The sequence below is a fragment of the Capsicum annuum genome, chromosome 7 (assembly GCF_002878395.1).
Source record: "Capsicum annuum cultivar UCD-10X-F1 chromosome 7, UCD10Xv1.1, whole genome shotgun sequence".
Lineage (NCBI taxonomy): Eukaryota > Viridiplantae > Streptophyta > Magnoliopsida > Solanales > Solanaceae > Capsicum > Capsicum annuum.
The window spans coordinates 225,582,327-225,592,149 of record NC_061117.1 but is presented as its reverse complement, the minus strand read 5'-3'; the positions used below and the strand labels follow the sequence as shown (position 1 = coordinate 225,592,149).

General features: G+C 36.9%; 1 protein-coding gene and 1 pseudogene across 3 annotated transcripts in view; one reads left to right on the top strand and one right to left on the bottom strand.

Annotated features, from left to right (window-relative positions):
• The window catches only part of LOC107878831, a 6,382-nt gene extending 5,914 nt beyond the window's left edge, over positions 1-468 (bottom strand). The window contains exon 1 of one of the 3 annotated variants that reach the window (XM_016725979.2): positions 308-468. The gene's annotated coding sequence lies outside the window, so the exon portion shown is untranslated. The other 2 variants (XM_047393389.1, XM_047393388.1) reach the window with 2 other exon arrangements.
• Positions 469-2,294: 1,826 nt separating this feature from the next.
• Positions 2,295-8,019, top strand: LOC107876946 (annotated as a pseudogene).
• Positions 8,020-9,823: the final 1,804 nt, after the last annotated feature.

Here is a 9,823-nt window from a genome sequence, read left to right as displayed (position 1 = left end):
CTCAAAGACTCAATCTTTATGACAAAAAGATAGTTCTTTTTCCTCAAAATTTCCAACAAAAAACCTCAAAGACTCAATCTTTATTACAAAAAGATTGTTTTTTTCCTCAAAATTTCCAACAGAAAACTCAAAAGATTCAATTTTTATGACTGTTTTTCTTCACAATTGGAAAAAAATTCTAACAAAAAAAACTCAAAAGACTCAATCTTTATGACTATTTTTCTTCAAAATGGGAAAATTGTTAAGATTGACTTTCTTGATTTCACCATTAATGGCGACTTTATTAGTACTACCTTACAACTTTTACCTGTAAGATTTTTCAAGGGTATTTATGGAGTAAGCTGACACAAGAGGAATTTGTCAGATTTTAGGAGTTCTCCAATGGGAAATTTTTGAGACTTATAATTACTGTACTTTTTACTGCTTCATAAATGTCTTTATTAGTAACCACAACTTCAACTGATACCAAAAACAGTTCAATGATTTGAGCCCCTCTTTGTTTTTGAGCACATGGTCCATGACTATTTACTTTACAATGACACCTTTGCCCTTTCTTCTTTCCTTACCAATGGTTTTTTTTGTGTGTATTTTGGTTCGGTATCCACATTAAAGCTCAATTATTTCAGATCTCGCAATGCATATATTCTCTCTTTTGTAGTAGATGCTGAACCTGCTTTGCCCTATTGACTAAGGGGGCGGACACGACAGTTAGGACTCCTTTCTTTCAGTTGTTGCCAGCATTTTTTCGGGCATAGCCAAAATTTCATAGTAGAAAGGGTAGGTAAAGATCGAGGGTTGCTATCCCAATAGGAAGGGCAGAACGAGTAGAGGAGCTGAAAGCCACTGTAAGGAGGAGGGCGAGGGCCCGATAATCATGCCACGTTAGTAAATAAAAATGTGCTCCCTTCGGATAAGACGCACCTACGACCATCCTCGGCCTCCTTCATTTTCGAACCCATTCGGAAGAAACACATCCTACCACATTTTTCCTAAATGTTAGCACCTAAAAGGTTCAATTCATCATATAAGGCTAGTTTTGTCTTTAAATAACTTTATTATACGCAAGCGGAGCCATAATGATAGTTATTGGTTCTGCAAAAGACATAATATGTAAATAAACACTTGATCTTGGTCTCAATTGATGAGTAAGAACTCAAACTTTTGAGAGTGCATACTAGGCGCTTCAACTTGGTCTGAACTGACAACGAAACACTTGATTCGTCCTCACTGTATCTCATGGACACCCAACTTGGAGATGTCTAGATGCAACTGATACAGTGGAGACAGGAGACGAGTTGAGTTGTATAAATGTGCATACTTAAAGTTAAAATATTTATTTATCAGTTGATGTCAAATTAAAGTATCTATCCATATATTATGCCTTTTATAAAATTCAATAACTTTGGCTCAAATCATATATTTGTGTTAAAAATTAGTTTATACTGTTATCTAAATAGTCTGTTTAGGAGAAAAATATTGGTTCAACCTATAATAATAATACACGTCTTCTTATTTCATATTTTAACTCCACATAAAATAATGCACAAATTTCTCCATAATTTATATGTTTTTGTTTAATTTTCTCCAAATATGGTATATTAGTTATGTAACTGACCTTTTTTTCTTATATGGTTAACAAAATATCATTATTTATATTTTTAAAACCTTTCATTAGCTAAAGTTTTCAAAATAATAAACTCAATTTTCTTGAATGTGATGTTTCAAATTATCATATTTATGACTAAAAAGAGTGCCAATAATTTTCTGCCTTCCAAAGGTTAGGCAACAAGATTTTTGCAATATCAATAATTGTTTCCTTTTATTTTTGATGATTTTATTTTATGTAATGAAAAAAGAAATAGTAATTTGAAATGAGCCAAGTATTTTTTTTTTAATATAATGATGATAATTTAATTAGAGGGGTTAGAATGTGATTAAGCAATATAAGTCATGGGTCAACATTTTGAACGTGGGATGTGGGCTATGAAGGGACCCACCAAAGAATACGGCAGATGTAGACATGAACACCATTACCACCAACGTGATGCACCCTTTCGTTTTGATCTCAATGTTTGATATTCGTATTAAAATTTAATTAAATTTTATATTTAAATTAAATTTTTTTGGCTGAATACATAAGTAGATTTCTGAACTTATTGATTATTTTCGTGTAAACACTTCAGTTAAGTTATATTTCATTTGAACACTTGACCTTAGGTCATGTTCCTGTTGAACACTTAACTTGAATCAAATTATACTATTTAGCACATTTATGACACCAAGCTTGTCACGATCCGACCTGAGGCCTGGTCGCGACAGACATCCCAAACAATTAAGGCCCGAGATATCCTCTAACTCCCCCAACCAACTAATGATAGTGTCCGCTTTGGGTCTAGGCCCGCACGACTTCAAAACACAGGAGGGATGCTGAGTATATAAGTAAGAAAGTTACTCTCTGGCGATGCGTTTTAAAGCGGTGCAGGCCTGGGTCCAAAGTGGACAATATCGCTGGGGGTTGAGAGTTACAAGGATGTTTCGAGCCTTGATGGTTCGGGATGCCCGTCGCGACCAGGGGTCGGGATGGGTCGTGACAAAGCTAACCAAGGTTATTGTGTGAGGCTCAAATGCTTTGAGGTAGCAACATGACAAATGAAAAAAATGATACATTATCGTCTCCACCACTTGCATTACTGTCGTTTCTATGGGCTGGGAAATGAATCAATTATTGACGTTGCTGATTCAGGGAGGGAGCACTACACTTTCTGGGTTTGAATGTAAGCTGATATGGATACAAATTATCTAATCTGTCTCATTTGCATTCGGTGACTCATTTTCTGGAAAGGGTTTTCTGCTTCTTATCGAATATGTTCTGCACATTGAGTAGCTCAAGAATATATTTTCAGACTACCTAGCGAATGTTACAATCTCGTACTTCATTTCCTCTGTGATTTTGCAACTGTTCCCTGTGTTCGGTTCTACTGATAAGTGCTTGATTAATTTCTTTCAGTCAAATAATCACAGCATGTGGATCTTAATTTTCGGGCTATTAACTATTCTGCTCAAGTCTATCTGAATGGGCACAAGGAGGTGCTGTGCTTCAAAAGGGAATGTTTAGGAGGCATTCTATTGATATTACTGACATTCTGCATCCGGATGATCAGAATCTGCTGGCTGTGCCTGTCTATCCTCCTGATCATCCAGGGCGTATTCCTCCTCACGGTGGTCAAGGTGGTGATCAAACTAACTTAAGCCAAATCATCTTTGGAAGTTTTCAGTATTCTCTTCTAGGGGCACATTGATTATTCTCTCATGGGAGACATAAATGCAATCACACTAAAAAAATATGTGTTGGATATCATTTTCCAGGAAAATGTTTTCCTTGCGGAAGTCATTTTCTGGTGTTTTGTTAGGAAAACGTTTTCCTGCCAAAAGGGAAAAATGACTTCCCTCACTGATGGGCGGAAAGTGTTTTCTTCGAACTATCTTAAACTTTAACTTCATAATATTTGTTCCAACTAACACACTGTAATTAATTTTTAGCTCTTAATATTTATATCAAAACACTCCCTGATTTCTGATACGCATAAATTTTTAATATATGTTGCTTTAAGGTTATATTTGCACACACCATCCAAGACCATAGCATCTCCCTAGATTACATATGAGACAAGATGGTTGGTGTCTGGTTGTCTATCTATTAGCAGGAACTTTAAACTGTAATATTGAAGTGCAAAATCCCAGGCTTATAGGTTAACCATTTCCCAGACTCGCTGATACTAGTTAACTGGGAAAAGCTGTATGAACTAATGGTCCAATTGATGTTTCCCAGTACGTATTCTTCAGTTTATAAACTAAATGATCTAATCTTTTGAGTAGGATTATTTTTATGCTGCTATGATGTGTGCTATTCTCAAATCTGTATATTGTTCGTTTACGAAGCCAAAAACCTATCCTGTTTTCCTTTCTTATTCATAGTTTAAACTTAAGGCGTTGAGTACAAATTACCCTTGCATCCTCTGGATGCTCTGTTGTTAATATTTTGAATTGAGGCTTTGTTATTAATAGATCACATATTTCATAAATAGTAAAAAAGAAGTTATTGAGTACAAATCAACTGAAAACTTGTAAGATATCCCAACATTCCACATGTATCGAGTAACCTTTTCTGGGGTGTGTGGTTATTTCATCAAGCAACTTTTAGTCAATGAGATGGACTGAGTTCAGATGTGGCGCTGTGAAACTGATTTGTTGCTTTGATTACCTTGATTAGTTCGAATTTAGTGCCACAAGCTAGTGATTTAGTAAGGGACATGGATTAGTCCCTTTTCACTTTCTGTAATTCGGGAGAAAGAATTAGTAAAGTTCGCATAATTATTCTGTGTTGGCAATTTTGGTTGTGTTTCCTCTACAGTTGTTTTATTTATTGTAAACCCGTTTTATTTAACAAGAAAGAGTGCCTGTCCTTTCATTGTCTCATTTGCAAAAGATCAGTAGTGAAAATATATGCTTCCCTATGATGTGTGGAACGGACCATAATTTTTCTCTTCTCCATATCTTAGATCGGGAAACATGTTGCTGCACAATATGTCGAAGGTTGGGATTGGATGACTCCAATAAGGTGAGGACAGAGTTACTGTTTCTGTGCTAGTTTTGCATCGATTTCATCACTGTTACTCTTCTCTTTTGACATTTAGAATTACCATATGAATACATATAAAAGTATCTCACTTGGCGGAAACATTGTGTTTATGAGATTTTAGCCTGCAGTTTTACATATATAACCTCAACTTTGCGTATGTGAATTTCAAACATATGTTAATTGTGTCAGATACATGGAGTCACCATTTTGGCTTCCGCAAAATTGAGAGTCATATAGATAGTGCTACTGGTGGAAGATAAACTGAAACTTCGAAATCTCCTCCCTTTATCTTTAGAGAAAATAGTAGATTGTCTCGTTAGTTAATATGATTGTTGGAGTCCCACATCAGTGAGTTAAAGGGTCCTTAGTCTCCTTATATGGTCTTGGGTAATCCTCCCTTCATGAGCTAGCTTTTGAGGTTAAAGACCCAATTCATTGTTTCCGATGTTGGGACACCTGTCTTATATTGTCTATGTCCAGTCCTGGGGGTGGTGTGGTGGGTGTGTTGGAGTCCAATATCGGTGGATGTTAGGGTCCTTAGTTTCTTTATATAGTCTTGAATTTAATTGTATCCTCTCAGATGGATTGTTCCCAACTTCTAAAGGGTAACTAGACTCTGCTTTTTTTTTTTGGTGATGACGATTATTGCAACACTGTTGTGAATGTCCACATATCTTGCTAGGCTGATGAAGCTAACATATTAGTTGGACTCTTTAGAGCAGAAGCATTCATTGGTCTTCATGTACAGAGTATCTAAACAATATGGTTTCCGCAGGCTTGAACTGATCACTTGTTTTACTATAGAAAGTTGCTACTTTTATTCTGTGTGGAGGTCCTTGCAATAGTACCAGGAGGTCACGGGTTCAAGCCTTGGAAACATCCTCTGGCAGAAATGCAAGGTAAGGCTGTGTACGATACACACTTGTGGTGGGGCCCTTCCCCGGACACCGCCTATAGCAGTAGCTTTAGTGCACCGGACTGCCCTTCTTTAGTCATGGATAGACACACAAAATTTGCGTCTGTTTCAAATACCATTTAAAATGGTAGAAGTAGAGTTACTTGGTGATGGAGTGCATTTATAAATTAGCCCCCTATAGAATAAAAGAAGATGATAATGTGAATATCTCATTCTTCATGTACTGGAGACGAGGTGACCCCGTGTCAAACCCATATGGCCCACTTGACCATGATCTTTTCTTGCTATGTGCAAGGGATACTGTTAAGCTTTTGAGGAACCATCCTATTCTCTCCTTGTGGGTTGGGGGAAATGAACGAGTTCCACCACCTGACGTCAACGCTGTTTTGAAGAATGATCTACAACTCCATCCATATTATATGAATTCAAACAACAGTGGCACCTCAGCAATTACTCCTGTGATAAAGGACCCAAGTCGATATCTAGATTCGTACTAGAGTCTACATTCAAGGTTCTATGTCTGATGGTTCTTACGAAATTCAGAACCCGGAGGACTTCTTCAAGCCTGACTCGGAAATGTGGGGGGATGCCAGTTGCAGCTACTATTAGAGCAACTATGCCACCAGAAGGGTGGCAAATTCCTCTGTTCAAAAAATTAGCAGATGGCTATATTGAAGAAGTCCCCAGTCCCATATGGACTTATCCATAAATACATACCTTACTCCAAACCAGTAAAAGTTCATGACCAGATATTACCATATGGGACACCAAAAGATGTGGATGATTTTTGTCTGAAGGTGGATGTGCAAACTCATTTTCATTGATTTCTTTATTGTTTCTGCATTTGTTAATAAATCATATCAGGCACAGCTTTTTAACCATGTTCTGTACAGAGCTCTTTTAGAAGGCTACACATCCGACATGTGGAGCAGATATACAGGTGTTTTGATATGGAAAACTCAAAACCCATGGACAGGTTTAAGAGGCCAGTTTTATGATCATCTCCACGACCAAACAGCAGGATTCTATGGCTGCCCCTCTGCCGCAGAACCAATTCATGTTCAGCTTAATCTGGAAACATATTCTATAGAGGTAATCATCTGTCTAGCACTGTTAGAGAATAAATCTGATATTTTGGCTTAAATAATAGAAAGTGGATGTACTTGAACTTTAATAATAAACAGTATTGAAGGTTAGAATTCAGAATCTGAAGTGTGTGCAATGATCATTTTTTTTTTTTTATTTGATTTTTTTTTTTTAATTTACGGCTTACTTTTACGGACAGGGAAATAATACTGTTTCTTCCATATCACCTAGATTTAAATGTGCAACTTTTGCATCCTAAAAGGGATAATGCAGGAACTAGCATGAGATCTGGCGGAATTCTACTGTTTTCATGATTATTTTACTCACTGACTACAGGTTGTGAACACTACGTCGGAGGAACTTTCTAATGTTGCAATAGAAGAAGCCTCAGTTTGGGATTTGGAAGGCGAATGTCCATACAACAAAACCTCTGAAAAACTTGCTGTGCCACCCAAAAAAGTTATACCTACATTTGAGATGGAAGTATCCAAAGTCGAAGAATCCAAAGCCAGTTTACTTTCTTCTTCTCAAACTCTATGATATGTCTGATAATCGCATATACTCAAGGAACTTTTACTGGTTGCACCTAACAGGTGATGATTACAAGCTTTTGGAACCATTCAGGGAGAGAAGACCACCCCTCAAGATAACTTCTCTAACCTTTATTAAAGGATCGAGCTATGAAATGCGCATGCATATCCAGAATACATCAAAGAAGCCAGATTCTAACACACCACTCTATAGAAATAACTTTATCAGAAGAAATGGCAGCTTTGGTGAATTGGATTCATCAGAATCTTTTTACCTTTTGGATGGAAAGAAACATGAAATCAGTTTATACGTGAAAAACTTTTCAAGGGAGTACAACAAGGCGATGGTTTCTGAAGTTAATGGAACGGGGAAAGGAGTTGCTTTCTTTCTTCATTTCTCTGTTCATGCTTCAAAGAAGGAGCACAATAAAGTTGAAGACACGCGTATCCTTCCTGTTCATTACTCCGACAACTATTTTTCACTGGTACCAGGTGAAGTGGTGACTGTAACCATTTCCTTTGAAGTACCTCCTGGTGTCACTCCTCAGGTCAGACTGCATGGCTGGAACCACCATGATGTGCATACCATTCTCTAAGCCAGTTATCTCCTTGCCCCAGTTTGTTTATAGGTGGTGTTGTACAACAGTAGTAGTTCATGTCATCGTTTAGTACTGGATGTCAAAATGTTCACTCTTTTGGTGCTTCGTTCTGAAGTTTATCATTACAACTGTAAAGAAGTAGGCTCCAAGGCTGTAGCTCTAATGTTTCGAAAACAGTCCAACTTTGCAGCATAGGAGTTTTACACTCATGTCATTTTAATCAATAAAATCACTGTAACTTCTATTTAATGCTACTATGTGCATGAGCACTTCTACCTGGAACTACATTTTGAAAATTTTGGATTTGGTTTGAATACAATATCATTTGGTTCTATCTACTAAGCAGATGCATTCATTCATTCAACAGTGGTAAAATAAAGCTACTAAGCAATATTTTTGATCCATTTTACAAGTATGAGCTCAGAAGAGCATTGTATTGAGATGGCTAGTAAAATGAATAGCGAATTCGCATTTCTCCATATTGTTGGCTAAGCACTTGGTGTTCCCCCTCCATCTAATAATGTAACTTTAAGTTGTTAACCAGTGCCAATGTGGTTGGCCAAATCAAAATCATTAACCAGTATACCATTATACTGCAAAAGAAGGGAGAAAAGTGCAATAAAAATATGTAATACCCCAATACATGAGTATTCGTATATAAAATTTTTGAAACATTCAATATATTTCAGTTTAGAGCCTGTCATTGCATAGGAAATTGAATTAACTTTCCAACGATATAAAATTCGTCAAAATTCTATAACCGGGTAAGAAGTTATGGCGATTTTAAGTTTCAGTCGCAAAACCCCGTCATTTTAACCCTTAGCGCGCTGCGGAGTCAGTGTAAGTAGTAATTGTCAATTTCCAGTGTTGCTCCGAGATAATAGCGCGTCGCGCCATAGGCCAGTTCATAATTGTCAATTTCCAGAGAGGCAGCGCGATCATGGCGCGTCGCGCCATGTGTAAAAATCAGAATCAGTGAGGCTCCGCGATAGCTCCGCATCGCGCCGTCAGCCCAGTTCCCAGTTGTCAATTTCTAGTGACGTGGCGCGATAGCGCCGCGTCGCACCAGCCCACGAAATCGGGAATTTTTAGTAATTTCGAGTTTTAAGTCTGAGGGCATTAAAGTCCTTTTCTCCTCACCTTAGTCAGCCTTTTAACACAAAATCCACCCTAATTAACCTATTACTTCCTTATTTTAATAATTTTTTTTCCAAATCAAGAAAATTCTCTCTCAATCAAGAATCCTAGCTCTCAAATTCAAGGCCAAAGCTCACAAATTCACCAAGAACTTCAAGAAATTCATCCGTTAAGGTATGTTAGATGTTCATCCATGAAGTCCAAACAATCTTTTTAAATTATAAAATTGTGATCTTGTCAAGTCATTTGATTTTAAATTATGATTTCATTCATGAATCTTCATGTACTATTGATTTTATACCATGTTATCATGAAATTATTGTTATTATTCAATTCTCCACGTTTTAGTGTCATTATTCCTTGAATTAAACCCTGATTTAATACTATTATGTTGAATTCATGCTATTTCTATAAGTTCCATGACATTTCTATGATTGTTTTAAACCATGAATTACTAGTGTTTGATAAAATGTCTACAAGAGTGATTGATTTAATAAGAGCCTTCATGCTTTGTCCTTCAAGCTTTAGTGTCATTTCACTATTATTGTTTTTGAGTGTTGGGGGTGTTAAACACTCGAAAACCATAGTTGTTTATTTAGTCTAGTCTCAGTACATTACATAATAGACTTTAGACTACATCATGAGCATTATCAGAACAGTCAAATATCAGTTAGTTAAACTTAGGATAGTCTAGTATTTCAGTGTCTTTCAGTTGGGAGTAGGATTTAGCACCAAGCAAGTATAGGGATGGCGGCATCCCCGTCAGATAGCCAGAGTCGTTAGTAGCAGTCCCTATACTCTAGAACTATGTAGCCAGCGTAGGATATAAGAAGTCACACGTCAGATTAGGCTTGACTATCTCGTAGGGGTCACCCGTCAGTTCAGGCTTGACACCCTTAGTCCTTTGGACAATATA